The sequence below is a fragment of the Symphalangus syndactylus genome, chromosome 16 (assembly GCF_028878055.3).
Source record: "Symphalangus syndactylus isolate Jambi chromosome 16, NHGRI_mSymSyn1-v2.1_pri, whole genome shotgun sequence".
In the NCBI taxonomy this organism is placed as follows: domain Eukaryota; kingdom Metazoa; phylum Chordata; class Mammalia; order Primates; family Hylobatidae; genus Symphalangus; species Symphalangus syndactylus.
The window spans coordinates 36,041,009-36,064,667 of NC_072438.2; the positions used below are offsets into that span (position 1 = coordinate 36,041,009).

At 37.0% G+C, this 23,659-nt stretch overlaps 1 long non-coding RNA gene across 1 annotated transcript in view; it reads left to right on the plus strand.

Moving 5' to 3' along the window:
* The window catches only part of LOC134732727 (uncharacterized), a 164,219-nt gene that overhangs the window by 35,676 nt on the left and 104,884 nt on the right, over nt 1–23,659 (plus strand). Inside the window, exon 2 of the long non-coding RNA XR_010116210.1 lies at nt 3,809–3,867. This is a non-coding gene — a long non-coding RNA (uncharacterized lncRNA). The remainder of the gene's footprint in view (nt 1–3,808; nt 3,868–23,659) is intronic.

A 23,659-nucleotide genomic window follows, 5' to 3' on the forward strand; every position in this document is an offset into this window, starting at 1 on the left:
GGAACTGGAATAAAGGTGACTCTTGCTATGCTTTCACAAAGAAACTGGTGGCACTTTGCTGCTGCCCTAGACATCTGTGGGACATTAAACTTGAGAGACATGATTTAGGGTATGTGGAGAAAGAAATTTCTAAGCAGCAAAGCCTTCAAGATGTGACCTGGGTGCTCTTAAAAGCATTCAGTTTTATGCATTCACAAAGAAATGATTTGGACTTGGAACTTACGTTTAAAAGGAAAGCAGAGCATAACAGTTTGAAAAATATGCAGCCTGACAATGTAATAGAAAAGAAAAACCCATTTTCTGAGGAGAAATTCAAGCCAAAATTTTGCATAAGTAATCAGGAGCCAAATGTTAATTGCCAAGACAATGGAGAAAATGCCTTCAGGGCATGTCAGAAGTCTTCACAGCAGCCCTTCCCATCACAGGTCCTGAGGTGGAGGAGAGAAAAATGGTTTCCTTGGCTGGGCCCAGGATCATGCTACTTTGTGCAGACTCAGGACTTGCTGACCTGCATCCCTGCCTTGGCTAAAAGGCAGCTCAGGTGATTACTTCAGAGAATGCAAGCCCCAAGCCTTGACAGCTTACATGTGATGTTGGGCCTGAGGGTGCACAGAAGTCAAGAATTGAGGTTTGGGAACCTCCACTAAGATTTCGGAGGATGTATGGAAATGCCTGGATTTTCAGGCAGAAGTTTGCTGCAGGAGTGGAGCCCTCATGGAGAACCTCTACTAGGGTTCTACCAATGTGAAAGGGAAATGTGGGGTCAGAGCTGCCACACAGAGTCCCCACTGGGGCACTACCTAGTGAAACTGTGAGAAGATGGCCTCTCCTCCAGACCGCAGAATGGTAGATCCTTTGACAGTTTGCACTGTTCCCCTGGAAAAGCAACAGACACTCAATAGCAGCCCATGTAAGCAGCTGAGAATAGGGCTGTGCCCTGCAAAGCCACAGGGCAGTGCTGCCTGAAACCACAGGAACCCACTTCTTACATCAGTATGACCTGGATGTGACACATGGAGTCAAAGGAGATCATTTTGGAGCTTTAAGATTTGATTGCCCCACTGGATTTTGGACAAAAATGGAGCCTGCAGCCTCTTTGTTCTGGCCAATTCCTCCCATTTGGAATGGGAACATTTATTCGATTCCTATACTACCATTGTATCTAGGAAGTATCTAATTTGTTTTTGATTTTACAGGCTCATAGGTGGAAGGGACTTGCCTTGTCTAAGATGAGACTTTAAACTTGGACTTTTGGGTTAATGCTGGAATGAGTTAAGACTTTGGGGACTGTTGGGAAGATATGCTTGGTTTTGAAATGTGAAAGGAACATGAGATTTTGGAAGGGCCAAGGGTTGAATGATATGGTTAGGCTTTGTGGCTCCACCAAAATCTCATTTTGAATTATAATCCCATAATCCCCCAGTTGAAGGTAATTGGATCATGGAGGCAGTTTCTCTCCTTTCATGATAATAAGTGAGTTCTCATGAGATCTGCTGGTTTTATAAGGGACTCTTTTCACTTTGCTCAGCACTTCTCTTTCCTGCCACCTTGTGAAGAAGGTGCCTTGTGTCCCCTTTGCCTTCTGCCATGATTGTAAGTTTCCTGAATCCTCCCCAGCCATGCTGGACTGTGAGTCAATTAAACCACTTTGCTTTATGAATTACCCAGTCTCAAGCAGTTCTTTATGAAAGTGGACTAATATAGAAGGGCTACAAAAGTGGCAAGGACACAAACATAGAGACCAATTGTGGTTATCGCAATATTGCAGACAGGTGATAATTGTTTACACAAGAGTAATAGCAATGGGATGTGGAGAGAAGTGAATCTTTATTGAGGATAGAGACGATGTGATTTAATAGAAGGTATGAGAAAAAATAGGAAACCAAAGATGTCTCAGGGTTTTGTCCTGTGCACCTAGAATGAAATTGCTGGCATTAACTGAGTAAAGAAAGTCTGTGGATAGAGCAGGTTTTGGAACCAGATGGGAGCACTCTCTGTATACCCTATTTCCAGTCTTTCAGAGCCTCCATACAACTCCTTTAATACCAACATATGATGTCAGACACTCTATTCCTATCACAATCCCAGTTAGATAATCTGAAAAATTAACTTTTGAGAACTCCAGGGACAAAAACAAATTTATCTTGATAACCTCTGTCACCTGAGGATAAAATGTGTCTTCATAAAGTCCATAGCAACCACAGATCTTTTACCAAATGAACAATGTAAAAAGTAAACATCTTAGGTCAATGACTAAGGAAACATAGAACTGTAATAAGTTATGTGGTTTTGGAAAATTTGAATCTCAAACAGATCTTGAAATCACGCCATGTGTATAGTCACCCACCTTGAACTTCAGCAGGGCCAAAAAAATTGACTTATACTTCAGGCACTGAAGCTGTAGCATTTTAGGGCCTGTGGCTATATTAAGGGTGCAAATCAATGCTCTTATTTATGGTAAAATCTGGGCTGGTTATGGGGACCCTGTAATCTTCATACTTTAGAAAGCTGAGGCAGGAGGATCACTTGAGGGCAGGAGTTTGACACCAGCCTGGGCAACATAGCAAACTCCCCCACTTTTAAAAAATCTTTAAAAAATTAACCAGGTATGGTGATACACACCTGTAGTCCTAGCTACTCAGAAGGCTGATGTGGGAGGATCACTTGAGCCCAGGAGTTTGAGGTTACAGTGAGCTATGATTGCACCACTGCACTCCAGCCTGGGCAAGAGAGTGAGACTCACTCTCTGAAAAATAATAATAATAATGATAATAAAAATAAAAAATCAGAAAAATAAAGTAACACAATTAGACTGGATTCCATTCATCTTTATACCAAAACAATAATACAACTCAGCTTTAGAAATGTATCTATTTATTGGAAGAAAGAGCACACAAATGCAAAAATGCTGGGCCCAAAAAATTCATAATGAGTCCCAGAGGGCCAGGTTGGATTTTAATGTAGTCCATACTACAACATGCTGGAATTATTGAGTTAATGCTTTTGCACCAAAACACAACTCTCTCTATCATCAGAGATCTGAAACTCTGTATTTCAAACCACTCCTTCAGAGGAATACTTGTTTATAAAGGCAGTATGCCTGTTTGCTGAATATTGTCTATTAACTCTTGATAGCAATATGCTATGTGCTCCACACTAACTAAATCTTTGGAAATGCAACACTAGAGAAGTACAGAAAAACTTAGTAAAATTTCCCTCTGTCACAAACCAATGTGTTTCTCTTTTTAAATAAAATTCTTCTTGGACATTGTCTTTTAAGTGTTGAAAATTGCGAACATAATTCAATAATCAAGGGAAATGATTGCATAAATGTCCTGGATTGAGGCAATTTAAAGCAGCAGGTAAATTTAATCCCATATCAGATACTCCACAGGGTTGACAAACCTGTATTTTACTCACCCCGAGGAGTCTGAAAAGAATTGATGGACAAGTGAAAAACAAAATGAAATGGCAGTGCCAAATCTCTTTCTTTTTGCACAGTGAACCAAAAAAGATTTTTGATTGATTAAAAAAGGCTGGCTACTCTTCACTCACAGCTGTAACACTTAAGTGAAAATGAATAATAAGCCCAGAACAAAAAACAGGCTAGTCCACACTCTTCTGATGCATTGATAACTACCTCTTTTTTTTTTTTTTTTTTGAACTTTGTTTTCCTTTTTTTGTCTGGTTGTTAGTGTATATATCTGGCAGAATCAAGAATTAAGGCTTATATCCATTGGATGAGCTTTAAAAAAATGTTTGGGAATGAATTTTCTAATGAGAAAATGTCTTTGAACTCTCATTTCAGGTGCCCAGAAGTCCTGGAACTGAGTCCTGGGGCAAGGTTCTGGAAGGTGGGACAAGAAGGTAAGAGTGTGTTGAGACTGCTGTGTTACAATGAGGCGTGTGGTTGAGATATTTGTGAAATATCAATGTCCAAAACCAAAGAGGGGACAGCAAAGAGAGTCATTGTAAATTTGCACAAATGTCCAAGGTGGTGAGCAAAAGGTAGAGGCCAACTTAAAGCTAAGATACTCCGGCTGGAGCCTGCAGGAAGACATACATGCCTTACATATAAATTGCTGTCTAAACTGAGAGAGCCCACAAATATCCCTCAGAGCCATGCATTCACTCTACACTTGTTCCTTCTACTCCTTCCTCCTCTTTTCTCCCCATTTCCCTCTGTGAGAGGCAATATTATTTCATGAATAACAAAGTTGACAACTAGCGAATTGTAACCCAAGTTCTGACATTTACTGGCCTTGTGTAGTTACCTAACCACCGTAAACTTCTCACTATAGCTTCATTTGTTAAATAGGCACGTGAGGAGTAAACACCTTATGAATTTATTTTAAAGTTTAAATTTGATCATTTGTTATTAGCATAGAATTCTTTTTTTTAGGAATCGAGGTCTTATTCTGTGGCTTGACACACTAGAGATGCTGAGTAAATATTAATTGCTTTTTTATTACTGTTGTGCTCTTTGACAGGATGAAGCCATATTGACTTAAATACAGAATATTTAAAGTCTTTAAAGTTTTATTTCATGTAGGAATTAATCTTTGATTCTTTACTTCCCTCAAATTCCCCATTTAATGACTTTTTGAACTCACTAATATTTATCAGAAGTAAAATTGTAAATTCCAATGACTCTAATTTTACTAGTCAGTCCTGAGATGTATTATATAACTTTAGAAAATATTTACCATGTTTTTCTGTCATCCAGTTTATTATATTTAAAGTCTTTTCACTTTAGCAATATGTAGTTTAAGCAGCTGATTTTACAGAACCTGAGAGTAAGCCAACATTATAACAAATGTCTCAAAATAGCTGAACTGATATTTCAGGCCATTAAAAAATAATATTTGGCCAGGTGTGGTGGCTCGCGCCTGTAATCCCAGCACTTTGGGAGGCCAAGGTGGGTGGATCACAAGGTCAAGAGTTGGAGACTAGCCTGGCCAACATGGCGAAACCCCATGTCTACTAAAAATACAAAAATTAGCCGGGCATGGTGGTGGGCATCTGTAATCCCAGCTACTCGGGAGGCTGAGGCAGGAGAATCGCTTGAACCTGGGAGGCAGAGGCAGTGAGGCAAGATGTGCCATTGCACTCCAGCCTGGGCAACAAGAGCAAGACTCCATCCCAAAAAAGAAAAAAAAATAATATTTTCAGATGAACACCAAGCAGGCTAATAACAATATGACCCAGTTGGTATGGTTAAATTAAAAAATCTATCATTAAAAACCATCACTCTGAAATACTTGTAGTACTGCTATAGGGATATGTATTTCTTCTATAATTCAATTTTTATGCTTTTGTTCATTAAAAACTTTAGAACTCAAAATTTTCAATGGAAATAAAATGTTTTGTCTTGTTGCTTAACTGCACATAAATAGAGGAAGATCTGAGAAAGAAAATGCAATGTGTCATTCGAATACAAGTTTAAAACAGAAAACGATGCTGGGCCATAGATGCCTCTCTATATTGTTTGCTTCCCTGTAGCTACCACTTAGCATTTTCCTTCTATGTCTGTAACTGTCATTAGACTTTAAGTCTGCTACATTTGTCTTGGCATTCTCTCTTGTACACTCCACTTAGCTTTCTTTCTCACAGTTTCTGGCACCAGTACACCCCAACAAGTGTGTTTTGGAAGCATGAATTATTGCAATGCTTTTGATCCTATTTTTTGAGAACCAACTATGTGCAGGCAGTGATTTAAGAGCTGGGGCATAAGACAAAGAACAAAACAGACCAAACCCCTGCTCTCAGTGTGCTTATATGATCATCATGAGGGAGTCGTGGCATTTGTAATGCCCCGTGGCATCCACCCATGAATGAGATTCACAAGCCTAAGTGTAAGGGGACGTCTCTCGTGAAGCCCTGGGATGCTGCGAGCCCTGGGAATTATCTCTGCAATGGGCAAAACAAATCCTTATTGCACTGCTCCTCGTGTACACACAGAGTATTCTGGGAGAAAAAGCACGAATGCCCAGGAATTCAATTTAGATGCCCAAAAGGAAGACAAAGATACAAAAAACTTTAAATTTCAAAGCTTCTACCCTATTTATGCAGAGTTAAGGACAGGGTGCTGATATATCAGGGGGTTGTTGATAGCTTCCATTTTTTTGAAAACTAACTGCAAATAAAATTTAAAAGCTATAAGAATGATTTTTACTGCACAGGCTGGCCTCAAAAATTAGTGTAGAAAAGAAGGATAAGGAAAAGAATTAAAATGACTCTGCATGGTAACGTGAAATATGTACTCAATTTGCAGACTGTGGTAATGCCTGTGAATTATGTGACCTTTGGGAAAATGGTTCTCTTTTTTCTATGGTTTCACGGATATTTGGAGAGTATATGTAAATGAGAGTGAGTGTGTATGTGAGTGTTTGCAATCATGCTTTGCACAATAAATCAAAAGTTACTAGTAATAAAAAGAATAAAGAAACATACATTCATCTCGCACTGGCCACAAGACTTAAATAAGACTGGACCTATTTTAGTCAGTGTTCTCCAGAGAAACAGAATCATCGTGTGTGTGTGTGTGTGTGTGTGTGTGTACATATATATATCTCTTATTGGTTTTCTCTGTCTCTGAGTCTCTCCCTCTTGCTCTCTTTCAATCTGAAGTTGGCAAGCTGATGATCCATGAGAGCTGGTGTGTAGTTCCAGTCCAAATCTGAAGGGTTGAGAACCAGGAGAGCCTATGCTTAAGTTCAAGTCTGAAAAGCACCAGGTTCAAGACCCAAGAAGAGCACATGTTTCAGTCCAAGTTAGAAGGCAAGAAAAGACCAATGTTTAGCAAAGCAGTCAGGCAGAAAGGGTTTCCTCTCATGCAGCCTTTTTGTTCTATTCAGGCCTTCAGTTGACTTAATGAGCCCTAGCCACATTGGGAGGGGCAATCCGGTTTACTCTATGTACTGATTCAAAGGTTAACTCAACCGGGAATACACACACACACACTCAGAATAATATTTGGCCAAATGTCTGGGTGCCCTGTGACCCAGTCAAGTTGAAATGCCAAACTAGCCATCAGAGACCCACTCTTGGAGTGTTCTGATAAAGCCCTTTCAGGTATTCAAGAAGAATTTCTCAGAAACCAGACATTATGCTCTGTGAGTTTCTATATGCCATTGTCCAGGCAAGGAAGTGGTTGAGATCCTAAAGCGATACCAGGTTCTTTGCATAGAGGGTAAGGTGCTCAAAAGAGGGGGAAGGGGGTGGGGGAATTTGCAATATAATGGACTATAGGAATGCCAGCTTTCTCTCTTTCTTTCTGTGTTTTTTTTTTCTTCCTGCTACCCCCACGTATCAGTCATTCCTTCATAATATAGCAGAAAATTGTATTAAAAAATAGTGCTAGGTCTGCCCTCCGCTCTTTCTCTATGTATCTGTTACAGTCTTTCTGCTATCCACACACATCAGTCATCTATTAGTGGTGTAGTAGAAAATTATGAGACTGAAATATAGGAATGTGTGACCTTCATGTATCACCTCTCTGCTGAGGCCAGTATCGTTATAGCTGCATCTGGTCAAAGGAGGATGGTGGTCTGGACATTCCTGGAGAGGGTCTGGTACTGCTGACAGGATGTAAAGCAGTGGGAAGAGACTGATGAACAGGGAATCTGGCAGCACTGTGGAATGTCTCTGGAGAAGGTGTTACATAACCCTAAAAATAGGAATACAAAGGTAAACCAAAATAGGCATATGTGTGTATGTAGGTTGGGGTAAGGAGAGATAGACATTTGAATTCATTTTGACAGTCCACTGGCTTGTTGTAAAATAATTTGTACTTGGCTCATTCCCAAAACTTCTCTGACAGCAAAAAATGCCCAGTTCATGTTTATCTAGACAAAGGCTGAATCTGTTTCTGTGGATTTACTTCTTTCTGCACAGTGGGTGCGCTCTCAAAATGTAGATAAAAAAAGGATATACAAAACCCTTCTTTCTTTAAAAGCATAGATTCTTATCCTGTTTTTAATTCTCCTACATAGCTTGGCTCCATCAGTTAGTACAGTACCTGTACCATAACATACACTAAATAAATCTTTCTGGAAGAAATGCATGAAGGTGTGGTGCCAGGGGCTACAATGATTTACATCTCAGTCTTTTTGTTTTTTTGAGACAGAGTTTTGCTCTTGTCGCCCAGGCTGGAGGGCAATGGTGCGATCTTGGCTCACTGCAACCTCTGCCTCCTGGGTTCAAGTGATTCTCCTGCCTCAGCCTCCCGAGTAGCTGGGATTACAGGTGCCCAGCTAATTTTCGTATTTTTAGTAGAGACAGGGTTTTGCCCTGTTGGCCAGGCGGGTCTTGAACTCCAGACCTCAGGAGATCCACCCACCTCGGCCTCCCGAAGTGCTGAGATTACACGTGTGAGCCACAGCACCAGCCTACATCTTAGTCTTTTAAGAAAATCATATTATCAATGCCTTTGCAAAGAAAAATAATACTGTTTGATTTGGATTTATTTGTCTAATCTGTCCTTCATGAATATCTGGATATTTAAGAGGAAAACGGTCCTGACGGAAGGAGTAAATAAGTATTTTCCTCTGAGCACAACACACATCTCATTCTAAATGTACTTGATTTTTAGCCAGGGTTTCCAGATTTTCATTTATCTTTACTTAAATTCAAGTGTGTGACTGAAAGCTAAAGGTCACTTTATTTACCAAAACCAAAATGTCAACAAATAAGCATTCTCTTTCCTGCCTCTTCAAATCAGCATGCACAAAACATCACACAATGCTGTAAAACCGTCTCCACAGAGATAGTAAATGAAAGTATTAATCCATACAAAATATGTTAATTCCTCGTCTACTTAGCCCACTGGAACAGGGAGGATAATGTGTCAGGAATCAAACACCTTGCGTACTAAATAATCCTTTCATAAGTCTTACTAAGCACGAATCCCTGGGAATAATTGTAATTCAGGGCCAATCTGGCCAGGAAAGAGAACATGTGGATTGTGAGGGCTGTGGAACCCGAAATACCTGTTCTCACTGTAGTCAAACTGCTTTAACTGTCTGGTCCTTATAGTTTACCACTTGTAAAAGTGGCAATAAAACTTACCTTAAGAATGATTGATCTAAAATAGAATAGGACCCTGGAAATGATGTGATTTGGATAGCCTACAAAAGCTAAAAAATATAAGCTGCAATCACCTATTGAATTTGGTATCGATGATGATATGCTTATGATAACTGTGGACATGGACTCTCTTGATGAATTTTCTGGTTCCCCTCTGATATGTGCACACCGTGAAACATTAATTCATTCTGCCATTCAGGAACTGCTTTTTGATACCCTGTAATGTATCAGACGATAGGGTAAATGCTGTGCAAAATAATGATAAACTGTTACAACTTTAATTATTATAGACAGAATCTGTGTTTGACATTGAGAAATCAGTAAGAAATTATATTAACATGAGATTGCTGTTGTGTTAAAAAGCAAAGGGGGTTTGGGCACCTCATAGGTGGTACACTGAACTCTGGTATCCAGGAGGAAATTTTCCAGTAGAAGAGATTGGCTGTTACAGTGTTTGTCACTGGTGCTGTTAGAACTCAGGGTACAAATTTAGAGAAAGTTTGTAAGTAAAGGTTCAAGTGTAACCTCCATTTCTCTGGCTTTTATGGAAGTTAGTAACAAAAACTCTTCTATATTGTGGCTTTTAAAAGCATTCCGAAAAAAATGTGCATAGAAATAGGGCTTTTGGGGAAAATGTTAATATGATTGGTATAGGGGACTCCCAACCTGATATAAACAAAATGATAATGAAACAATGGCAATCCACATCAAAATACTAGCACAGAGAAAACACACTAAATCCTATCAAATAAACAAACAAACTACTCTGAAAAATATAGGACTTTGCCTTAAAAAGAAAAGGGAAAGGCAGCTTGACAAAATAGATTCAAGAAGAGTTGAGGTTGCTGAGTCATGGGGACAAGGTCAAAATGCAGGCAAATCAGGAAAACGACTCCCCAAACAGAACAGGTGGTCAATTGGAGCCACAGGAGAAGAATGGGCACGAGGTACAGGCTTGTTTTCCTCAACGGCTTGCTGGGCTCAGCTGATATTACACAAAAATTAACTGGCTGGGAAAAATCACATTTGAGCTAATATGACTTGTCCATTATGCTAACGTCAGCCCCCTGTTTATCAAGCACATGGGACCTTATTCACGTTGCAAAAACTCACATTGAAGCAGAAGAGACTGTTGAGATATTTACTGAAATGTAATGTTCGATTCTGTGGAATTCTGCCCTGGGGCACATTTTCTTGCTTCCCACAGTTCCTGGTACATTGTACAACCTTATTAAATATTTCTTAACCAAGTGCCCCCTTGAATATGTCTAAATTCCAATAGTCCTCAGAGGTATCATGAAGGGGAAGCTGGTCTCACTGTGCACAATTCCTTGGCTCGCCTGCAAATGGTGTGTCTATCCTTTGCACTCTCTCAGCCACTTTTCACTCCTTTCCTGGGAAAGGATGTAAGTTATCTAATTTTAAGGGCACATTTTTAGAAGAAATCTGGGGACCAATTACTTTTGCTTAATTGGGCACTGTTTTCATACCTAAATATGCAATTTCATGAAATCTTAAAAAGCAAACAGTGGACTAAGTTTTTGTATGTTCAATTAAAAGAAGGGGAAAATGTTGAACCTCAGGAAGGTAAAGTATTTTGCTCAATGACACTCAGCTAATAGTTGTTAGAGTTAGAATATGAATCCAGGGGCGTCTTTCTCTGACATTTATACTCTTTCCCCTAGTTTTGTTAGTGATATATGACAGCAATAAAAGTTTTATTCACTTCAATGTCAATATATTGCCTTTTAGAAATCAAAGTCTTACTCTAAAGTAACAAAGATCTGTGTTAGATTTTAATCATCATCTACAGTTTGAGAAGGAGGAATGGTGTTCTTATAATACTTCAGTTTCTTAAATTTCATATCCATGGTCCCACTTCAAACAATCTCTGGGAAAAAGCTGTGTAGGGCCTTCTCTTTCAATGGACTCTCTCACCATGCAGGCCTGAGCCCTACTCATAAATAGAGCTGCTAACACTTCTTATAGAAACAGAAATGGCTTCTCTCAGTTTTTAAGAGCTTTAAGAAACCTTGAAGAGCTTTTAGATCCTATTTAGTTTAGTTTGTTTTTATAAACATCCTGGAAGTTTCTATAGTACTTTTTTTCAGTTACAGAGGATATACTGAAAAGGATCAATTTGCTGTTTAGTACAGTATAACTCTTAGCTCATGAAGAATCTGAATAAAATAACCTCACTTCTCTTGCATGCAAACACAAAAGAAACCTACTCTATGTGGAGTGCTATGGACTGAATATTTGTGTCCCTCAAAACTCGTACTTTGAAATCTTAACTCCCAACATGATGGTATAGGGAGGTGAAGCTCTTGAGAGATTAGGTCACGAGAGCAGAGCTGTCATAAATAGGATCGTTGTCTTTATAATACAGGCCACAATGAGCTTCCTTGCCCCTTCCAACATGTGAGGACACAGTGAAAGGGCAATCATCTATGAACCAGAAAGCCAGCCCTCACTGGACACCCAATCTGTCGGCCCCATAATCTTGCACTTTCCAGCCTCCAGATCTGTGAGAAGTAAATTTCTGTTGTTTGTAAACCACCAGTCTATGGTATTTTGTTATAGTGGAAGAATAGACTGAGACATGGGGGCTCCACCTCTAAGTTCTGTCAAACTTATTGGCAAAACCTATCTGCTACTTATACATTGTTTGTAAAAGTCTGGCTCTATTTCCCTAATATCTCCCTTATTTACTTATAGTAACAACTTATTTTGATTTTAATTTATTCATTCACTTAACTATTTTATGTGCTGAGAATATAGTGGTAAAACACAAAACAACATGTGTTTCCTTTCTTATAGATCATACATTCCGATGATGGTGTTAATGGGAAAGTTTTGGGGAGAAATGAAAAGAAATAAATACATAGGTTAATTTCAAAATTATAAGCCAAATAATGATTAATTTAGCATATAATTAAGTGGAATAACTAGAATCCAGTATTGTATAATCTGAAAGGGGAACACGTTTTCTTGTCTAAATAACGCTGGGTACTGTGGCTGCCAGGCTTGGTGGCTCACACCTGTAATCCCAGGGCTTTGGAAGATAGAGGTGGGAGGATGGCTTGAGTCTAGGGGTTGGAGACTGCAGTGAGCTATGGCCTCATCACTGCACTCCAGCATGGGGGACATAGTGAGACCCCAACTCTAAAAATAAATGAGTAAATCATAAATATCAACAATTTTGAAAATATTGTACATGCTCAAAGATAATTTATTTGATTAGCCCTTACTAGAGCTTTCTTCTTAGAAGAGAAGGGTTCTTAGGAAATGGGGCACATGGTGATTGTTTTAAAGGGTATAGGGGCTACAAACTATCAGCTTAAATGCTGGGGTCCTCCATGGATTAGTGCTGAAATGAAGAAACTTCCTTTGGCCATCTTGGTGGGCCCTACCACAGGGCTATAGTCTTATGGCATCTGTGGCTAACTGCACTTCCCAAAAATGACCATAGAAATACAAGTATTGTCACATACTCCCCCAGAACTTTGATACTCTTCTCATCAAAAGATAAAATCTGAATACTGTCCCCTTAAATAGGGATCATAATTTGATGGAAGTGACACTATGTGGATTCAATGGGTGACAAAAGGTGATACAGAGTCCACCTGGCTCTCTTCTCTCTTGGGACATAACTGTGAAATCCTTGTGTTTTATTTATCCTGAAGCATTCATGCTGAAGTAGTCAAATGAAGATAGAAACAGATACTTGAGTATCCCCAGCTATTTCAGCCACCAGTTTGAATCTTCTTACAACTAAAAATATAAGTGAGCAAACCGTCCCCAAGCCTCCACAATGCCCCAGCTGATGCTGAGTGGAACACAGATGAGACGCCACAGAGTCCTGCCGAACTGCAGATTAGTGACCAAAATAAAGAGCTGTTTCAAGCTACTAAGATTTGTAGTGGTTTGTTATGCAGCCATGTGAACTGAAACACTTATATAAAATACAAGTCAATAAATTGCACTATGAGGCGTGTTGTGTAATCTCAGTATATCCTACATAATTGAATGGGACCACTAGTAAATTGCCTATAGACTAATGAATGTGCTGATTGCTTAGACACAAACACACACACACACACACTCTCACACACAAACACCAGAAACAAATTTCTAGAATACCTGTAGTGTTCCTCTGAGTTTTCTTATATAACAGTAAAAAATTTCAAAATAGGAAATCCATTTTTGCCTTCAAGTCATCACCCTTATGTCATTTTGTTGGAAAAAATTCAAGCTGTCTACCCATTGGTATTTCTCTTTTTTTTTCTTAGAAAAACTTCTCCGAGTCTAATGTTTTAAAATTTATTATTTTCATTTTATTGAATATTAACAAATTATAATTTTAATATTCTTGGAGTACAAAGTGATGCATGATATATGTATAAATGTGGAATAATTGAATTAGGCTAATTAGCATGCCCATCACCTCAAATATTTGTCATTTATTCCTGTTTTCTAACTAAAATATTGTACCCTTTGAGGAACATCTTCCCATTTCTCCCACCCCCAGCCACTGGTAATTGCCACTCTACTCTCTGCTTCCGTGAGTGTAATTGTTTTCAATTCCACATATAAATGAGAACATGCAGTATGTGTCTTTCTGTGCCTGGCTTATTTCACTTAGCATTATGTCCTCCAGGTTCATCCTTGTTGTCACAAATGACAGAATTTCTCTGTTTTTAAAGGCTGAATAATATTCCATCAGGTATATAAACCACATTTTTAATCCATTTATCCATTGATGGACTCCTACATTGCTTCCATAACTTGGCAATTGTGAGTAATGCTGCAATGAACATGAGAGTGTAGATATTTCTTTAACAGACTGAGTTCAAATCCTTTTCATAAATACTCAGAAGTGGGGTTGCTGGATCATATGGTAATTCCACTTTTAGGTTTTTGAGGAACTTCCATACTGCTTTCCACAATGGTTACACTAATTTACATTTCCACCAATAGTGTACCAGAGTTCCTTTTTCTCTACATCTTCACCATTTTCATCTTTCATCTTTGATCTTCCACCTTTTTGATAATTACCATGCTGACAGGTCTGAGGTGATATTTTGTTTTGTCTTTTATTTGCATTTTCCTAAACATTAGTGATGTTGAACATTTTTTCATATATCTGTTGCTATTTGCATGTCTTCTTTGAGAAATATCTACTCAGGTCCTTCGTCAATTTATTTAACAACTCTTGTTACTGAGTTGTTGTAGTTTCGTATATATATTTGGTTTTAACTCCTTGTTACATACATGGCTTGCAAATATTTTCTCCCAATCCAAAGGCTCCCAGGTTGTCTTTTCACTCTGTTAATTTTTTACTTTGTTGTGGAGAAGCTTTTTCATTTGATCTAACCCCATTTTTCTAGTTTTATTTTTGTTGCCTGAGCTTTTTGAGTCAAATCCAAAAAAAATCATTGCTCAGGCTGTTGCCATCCAATTATTCATCCTTGTTTTCTTCTAGTAGTCTTACAGTTTCAAGTGTTACATTTAAGTCTTTAATTGATTTTTTCAGTTGATTTTTGCATGTGGTGTGAGAAAAGGGGCCGGTTTTATTCTTCTGCAGGTGGATACCCAGTTTTGTCAATAATTTTATTGAAGAGACTGTTTTTTGTTTTTTTTTTTTTATCCATTGTATATTCTTGGCCACTTTGTTGAAAACCAACTGACCGTAAATGTGTGGGTTAATTTTAGGGCTCTCTATTTTGTTCCACTGATTGATGTGCCTATTTGTATGCTAACTGGCATTTTAAAGTTTTTCATTTTTCATTTCTATCATCTAAAGGGTCATTTATGATCTGTAAATTATAAACTGAATAATAATAAAGGGGGTGATGGGTATGGCAAATTAAATCACTTGGTTCTAATTATTCACCTCCTTCACTCTCACTCATGTAACTGTCTAGTGCCAACTCATTGTGGGCAGGAAGACCTACCCTTGCCTTCTAAATCAGAACTTAGCCTTGGAATTCATAATCAATATGTGTTAGCAGAAATGAAGTCATAAAATCTTGAAGATATCTTTGTATATTCTTCTTCTTCTCTTGTACCTCTGTCATCTCCCTAAAAACATGCTTGTGATGACACGTTGGAGGTTTACAGCTATATGTAGAGAAAAGCTGAGAGTATTAATGGCCCAGTCACCCCAAGCAAGAACAACCTAAATAAGTTGACAGTCAGTCAACCCCACATATGGGACTGAGCATGGCAGAGATTGAAAGCAATAGCCAACCAAGAGCAATCTAAATCTCTTATTCCCAGACTCATGAGGTGATTAAGGGTTTATTATTTAAAGCTGTTGAGTTTTGGCATGGTTATTAGGAACACTCATAATATGAATACAATAAACAGTTTTAACATTACATTGGGGAAGAAAGTCTTGCTGGAATAAAAATGGAATTTTGACTTTAGTAATAATTCAGCAATGCTTTTTTGGCATTTGTATAGTATTTAAAATACCGTGAAATACCCTGTAGTGTAATAAAAAAATAAAATACTGTCAGAGAATGGAGAGCACACTCAGAAATATAGTGTGCAGAATATTCCAGAATAAGAAAAAAATTAAGATATGAAGTAACATGTGGGATTTAGATCATTCTAGGGGCAAGAGGAATGACATCTAATAAGATTTGAGATTTGCCATAAGCATGAAAGTTGATATGATGTAGACTTCATGTTTTTAAATAGACTTTAGGGTAGTTTTACATTCATAGCAAAGTTGGGCACAAGGCACACAGTTCTCGCATGCCTCATTGCTCTATACATAAACAACTTTCCTCCATCAACATCCTACACCAAGAGGTATGTTTGTTAATATCAGTAAATCTACATTGACACATCATTATCACTCAAAGTGCGTAGTTTACATTAGGGCTCACTCTTGGTATTGTATATTCCCTGGGCTTGGCAAATATGTAATGACTTGTATCTACCATTGTAGTAGCATACAGAGTAGTGTCATTGCTCTAAAACTCCTCCATGCTCTGCTATTCATTCTTCCTTCCACTCTAACCCTTGACAACCACTGATCTTTTTACTGGGTCCATAGTTTGGCCTTTTTTCAGGATATCATGTAGTTGAAAGCATACAGTGTGTAGTATTTTCAGATTGACTTATTTTACTTACTAATGTCCATTTATATTTCCTCTTTGTATGTTCATGGCTTGACGGCTCATTTCCGTTTAGAGTTGAATAATGTTTTATTGTCTGGATGCAGCACAGTTAATGTATTCATTCACTTACTGAAAAAACATCTCAGTGGCTTCCAAGTTTTGAAAATTATGAGTGAAGTTGCTATAAACATCTGTGTGCAGGTTTTTGTGTAGACATAAGTTTTTAGCTCATTTAGTTAAATACTAATGAATGTGATTGCTGGTTGCTATGGTAGGATTATGTTTTGTATTGTAAGAAGCTACCAAACAGTCTTCCAAAGTAACTGTACCATTTTGCATTCCCATCAACAATTGTTTGTGTTACTCCATATCATCCCCAGAATTTGCCATTATTAGTGTTTTAAACTTTGACCATTCTAATAGATGTGTCTGAGTATCTCGTTATTGTTCTAATTTTCATTTCTCTGGTGGTACATCTTTTTATATACTTACTTTTCATCAACATATCTTTTGTCGGGTGTCTATTCAAGCCTTTTGCCCAATTTGGGGGGTTATTTTTCCTATTGTTGAACTTTAAGTGTTCTTCATATAATTGAATAACAGTCATTGATCAGGTATATCTTTGGCAAATATTCTCTTCCAGTCTGTGTCTTCTGTATTCATTCACCTAACAGTGTATTTCACCAGAACAGGAATTTTTAATTGTATTGAGGTTAAGTTTATTAATAATTTGTTTCATGCAGTGTCTTTGGTGTCGTGACTACATACATTTTAACTGGAATTTCTCAGTCATTAATATGGGAAGCTGAAACAATATGTTTTAAATGTTGGCATAAAGTCGTCTTTTATAAGGCAAAAAGAGATAAGGAGCATGCAACAGAAATGATCATCACAATTACAATAAATAATATTTCTCATATATTAAGTTTCTGGAACTAATTAAGACATTTATATTTAATATTTTATTTCATCCTCACTATAATTATATATAAGTGGTATTAAAACACAGCAATTGTTTTATAAATTAGGAAGGTGGAAGCTCAGTTATTGAGGTTACAAAGCATTCCCAAGGTCATATAGTTGGTTAGTGTTAGAGCCAGGATTCAAACACAGAAAGATCCATTAAACCCAGTAAGGATTCTATGAAACCAAAGTATTTATTTACTTAACTTCCTTAGGAAAGTTTCTAGAAAACTATAAGCAAATGCCCAACCTCCTGAGGTGCAGACATCGCTATGAGTGCAACTAGAAAAGGGTTCCAGTGATGTGAGGAAATGAGGCAAATATATTTTTCTGTTTCTGGCTTACAGCCCAAGATACTGGAGCCTCCCTCCTCTCATAGCTTCTTATCATTTAATTATTAGCAGCCTTAGCTAATCATTAATTATGCACTGTCAGTTATGCTTACATTATTATTTGAAATAGATACAATATCTGACTGATTTGACTAAAATAACCCCCTTGTTTAATTGTCAATTTGCATAAATTCAGATGCAATGAGATGTTGCACAGTGATTCATTAGGCATTGAAAGCAGCAGCAACAACCTGAACGACGGGAGGCTCAGTCTTGCAAATTATTGCCATTTTCATCAGGAAAGGAATTCCATTACAACTGACTTTCCTTAGTCTGAAATTGTGATGAGGAGTTTGCAAACTTGAGCCATCATAGATTTTATAGGGTGACACTAAAGGCAAACACATCTATGACCACTGGCAAGACAGCTGTCCCGCGCGTTATTGAAACTTTCTCCTGTGCTGGTCCAGTGCCTTTATAGCAGGGCAATAGATTTCCATGCTGGTGCTCTCATTATAGGGATGATTGTCTGAATGTGATCCTTGAGTCTAGGGAGTTGAATGACTCACTTCCCCCACTTACTGTAAAGTGAAATTTCAATTGAAGGTGAGTGAGGTGAACTAGCAAATTTGCTTCAAAGCTGTTTTCCTATACTTCCATAGTAATAATATTTTGAAGTGCCTACTGTGTGCTAATCGTGTATTAGGAATTATGAGTAATTGCTCACATTTAATAAAAACAGTTCTATGCAAATTTATGGTGCTATCATAGTTTTAGAAGTCACAAGTTTAACAAGTGTCAAACCTGCAATATATTCTAAATTTAATGGACTCAGATCTCTTCTGTGTTATAACTCCAGTACCTATAGGGTATTAACTGGCACATCTAGAATAATAACTTACGTTTTTTTCGCATTTAATAAGTACATATTTTTAAAGTATATTAAGACATATATTCTTCTATTTCTAGTGGGGCTCTATTATTTAAGCCACTACTGATACAAAGTTGTTTTTAGGCAAAGGGTAATAACATTTTTTGAATTTTTAAAATTGTATTTTATTTTTAATTGAAAAATAATAATTGTATATATTTATGGTATACAGTGATATTTTAGATACCTGTATGCATTGGGGGATGATTAATTTTGTCTAACATATCCATCACCTCACATACTTATCATTTGTTTTTGATGATAACATCTAAAATCTACTCTTTTAGCAATTTTGAAATATACGTTATTAGTAACTACAGTATCTGTTACAGCTTAATAATAAGGGATATTTGTATGGTCCTACAGTTTCCAAATAATTCAGATTTACAGAGAGTAACATAATCTCTATTACATTGTTAGAATTTAGGGAGTAGTATTATAATACCCACTTTACAGACATGAAAATTCAGAAATTTACTTACCCAAAACTGTAAAACTCATGAATGAAGAACTTAAAGACTTGTATTTCCCAAGTCTATCCTCTTTTCTCTCGTCTATACTTCAGTGCTTTCAATGTTTTCTCTTTTCTCTTTTTAAATTTAATTTTAGATGCTCAGTGTTCTCATGGACAGTTTCTGACTCTCCAGGTTTTCAAGCAACTCGAACTTGCGTATGTGCTGTATTAAAGACTAAGATACTTTTCTCTGAAGTCTCCACCTTATTAGAATTTTATTTCCCTTGATTCCTACACTAACAGGATCTAGGAAATAATCCTTCCTTTGCAAATTGTTCTTCTTGCTTCTTCAAGTCAGAGTTAATGTGCCGTCATAACCTTTGAATGCTGAGAAACCTCTGCCATCCTCTCATCTGCTAGCTGTTAACTAGACGAGTATTTTTTCTGGACATTTTCATTTTATCTTTGACCAATTTCCCCATATAATAAGCAAATTACTATGTAGGAAGCTGCCAACATGGCTTAAAAGTTAACAAACATTCATTAGGTTTAAGGTCCTAAAAAATTGAATAATATTGTACATTTAAAAAGTAATAAAATAATAAATAAATGTGCATCAAGAAATAATGGATATTAAAATAACCAGTAGAAAAATTTGGAAAGAAAATATATCAAAAAATCAAATGAATGCTGGAGCTAGTTTTTTGAAAAGATTAGCAAAATAGATAGACTGCTAGCTAGGCTAATAAAGAAGAAAAGAGAGAAGAATCAAATAGACACAATAAAAAATGATAAAGGGGATATCACCACTGATCCCACAGAAATGCAAGTTACCATCAGAGAATACTGTAAACACCTCTATGCAAATAAACTGGAAAATCTAGAAGAAATGGATAAATTCCTGGACACATACATTCTCCCAAGACTAAACCAGGAAGAAGTCGAATCCCTGAATAAACCAATAACAAGTTCTGAAATGGAGGCAGGAATTAATACCCTACCAACCAAAAAAGCCTAGGACCAGACAGATTCACTGCCGAATTCTACCAGAGGTGCAAAGAGGAGCTGGTACCATTTCTTCTGAAACTATTCCGAACAACAGAAAAAAAGGGACTCCTCTCTAACTCATTTTATAAGGCCAGCGTCATCCTGATACCAAAACCTGGCAGAGACACAACAAAAAAGGGAAACTTCAGGCCAATATCCCTGATGAACATCTATGCAGAAATCCTCAGTAAAATACTGTCAAACCGAATCCAACAGCACATCAAAAATCTTATCCACGATGATCAAGTCAGCTTCATCCCTGGGATGCAAGGCTGATTCAACATACACAAATAAATAAATGTAATCCATCACAGAACAGAACCAATGACAAAAACCACATGATTATCTCAATAGATGCAGAAAAGGCCTTTGATAAAATTGAACATTACATCATTCTAAAAACACTCAATAAACTAGATATTGATGGAACATATCTCAAAATAATAAGAGCTGTTTATGACAAACCCATAGCTAATATCATATTGAATGGGCAAAAGCTGGAAGCATTCCCTTTGAAAACTGGCACAAGACAAGGATGCCTTCTCTCGCCACTGCTATTCAACGTAGTATTGGAAGTTCTGGCCAGGAAAATCAGGTAAGAGAGAGAAATAAAGGTTCTTCAAATAGGAAGACAGGAAGTCAGATTGTCTCTGTTTACAGATGACATGATTATATATTTAGAAAACCCCATCATCTCAGCTCAAAAACTTCTCAAGCTGATAAGCATCTTCAGCAATGTCTCAGGATAAAAAATCAATGTACAAAAATCACAAGCATTTCTATACACCAACAGTAGACAAGCAGAGAGCCAAATCATGAGTAAACTCCCACTCAAATTGCTACAAAGTGAATAAAATACCTAGGAATACAACATACAAGGGATGTGAAGGACCTTTTCAAGGAGAACTACAAACCAGTGCCCAAGGGAATAAGAGAGGACACAAACAAATGGGAAAAAATCCTGTGCTTATGGATAGGAAGAATCAATATTGTGAAAATGGCTATACTGCCCAATGTAATTTACAGATTCAATGCTATTCCTGTCAAGCTACCATTGACTTTCTTTGAAGAATTAGAAAAAATACTTTAAATTTTATAAGGAACCAAAAAAGAGCCCATATAGCAAAGATAGTCCTAAGCAAACAAAACACAGCTGGAGGCATCAGTCTACCTGACTTCAAACTATACTACAAGGCTACAGTAACCAAAACAGCATGGTACTGGTACCAAAACCAATATACAGACCAATGGAACAGAACAGAGAACTCAGAAGTAACACCACATATTTACAGCCATCTGATCCTCGAGAAACGTGACAAAAACAAAACATTAGCCATATGCAGAAAACAAACAGGTCCCCTTTTTTACACCTTATATAAAAATTAACTCAAGATGGATTAAAGACTTAAATGTAAACCCAAAACCATAAAAACTCTAGAAGAAAACCTAGGTAATACCATTCAGGACATAGGCATGGGCAAAGACTTCATGACTAAAACACCAAAAGCAATGGCAACAAAAGCAAAAATTGATAAATGGGATCTAATTAAACTAAAGAACTTCTTCACAGCAAAAGAAACTAGCATCTGAGTGAACAGGCAACCTACAAAATGGGAGCAAATTTTTGAAATCTGCCCATCTGACAAAAGTCTAATATCCAGAATCTACAAGGAACTTAAACAAATTTACAAGAAAAAACAAACAACCCCATCAAAAAGTGGTCAGAGGATATGAACAGACAGTTCTCAAAAGAAGACATTTATGCGGCCAACAAACAGATGGAAAAAAAAAAAAAACTCATCATCACTGGTCATTAGAGAAATGCAAATCAAAACTACACTGAGATACCATCTCATGCCAGTTAGAATGGCCACCATTAAAAAGTCAGGAGACAACAGATGCTGGCGAGGCTGTGGAGAAATAGAAATGCTTTTACACTGTAGGAGTGTAAATTAGTTCAACCATTGTGGAAAACAGTGTGGTGATTCCTCAAGGATCTAGAATCAGAAATACCATTTGACTCAGCAATCCCATTACTGGGTATATACCCAAAGGATTATAAATCATTCTACTATAAATATACATTCACACATACGTTTATTGCAGCACTATTTAAAACAGCAAAGACTTGGAACCAACCCAAATGCCCATCAGTGATAGACTGAATAAAGAAAATGTGGCACATATATACCATAGAATACTAGGCAGCCATAAAAAAAATGAGTTCACGTCCTTTGCAGGGACACGGATTAAGCTGTAAGCCATCATTCTCAGCAAGCTAATGCAGAACAGAAAACCAAACACCGCATATTGTCACTCATAAGTGGGAGTTGAACAATTAGAACACGTGGATACAGGGAGGGGAACGTCACACAATGGGGCCTATCTGGAAGTGGGGGGCAAGGGAATGGTGAGCATTACGACAAATACCAAATGCATGTGCAGCTTAAAACCTAGATGACGGGTTGATAGGTGTGACAAACCGCCATAGCAAATGTATACCTGTGTAACAAGCCTGCACATTCTATACATTATCCCAGAACTTAAAGTAAAATTTAAAAATTAAAAAAAGGAAATATATACATGCATTGAAATACAAAGTAGGCACAACAAGTGGAATAATAGTAAACCTATATATAGTTAGATTGGATTTCTAAATTGGAAAATAGCACTGAAGAATAAAAAAATATAGGGAAGACCACCTATTTGATAACACAACAGGGTGATGAAATTGAGTAACAACTTAATTGTGTTTTTTAAAATAACTTAAATAATGTAAAATAACTTAAAAATGTAATTGTAACTCAAGAGAAATATCTTTAGGGGAAGAATAAAAAAATACAGGGAAATAAAAAAGTAAAAATATGAAGAACAAATTTATAAGCATAGATAACACTGAATAAATTTTTAATATTATAATATTTTCCTAATAGAATGACAGGGATAACTTTCAGGGAACTATGGCTGAAACCATTGTTGAACTAAAGAAGTATATGAATTATCTTTGTGCACTGACTTTATACTGAGTATATAATGGGACAGCAATATGTTAAGGATGAAGAAAAGTCTCTAAATCCCAACTAAAGAGAAAACATACATACAAAGGAATAAAAATATGATTGAAAATAAAAATTATTACAGTAAAATTACTATAAAACAAATAACTTTCAACATAGAATTTCCTAGCCATTCAGACAAGACTATTACATGAAATTTTCAGATATACAAAGAATATATACTACCAATAGATTCTTACAAATTACTCAATAATGTATTTCAAACCAGAAAACCCAAACAAAAAGAATAAAATATGAGCAACTCAGCAATCTTGTGTTAAAACACAGAAATCAAAAGAATCAGTTAAATTCAACAAATTATACACTATCAAATTATAATCGTCTAATATAGTTTAGCTATGTCCACACCCAAATCTCATTTTAAATTGTAATTCCCAGAGTCCCCACATGTTTTGGGAGGGACGAGATCAATGATAATTAAATCATGGGGGCAGATTCCCCCATGCTGTTTTCCTGGTAGTGATTTCTCGTGAGATCTGATGGTTTTATAAGCATCTGGCATTTCCCCTGCTGACACTCATTCTTGCCCTGTCCTGTCACTCTGTGAAGAAGATGCCTGCTTCTCCTTTGCCTTCAGCCATGATTGTATGTTTCCTGAAACCTCCCCAGCAATGCAGAACTGTAAGTCAATTAAG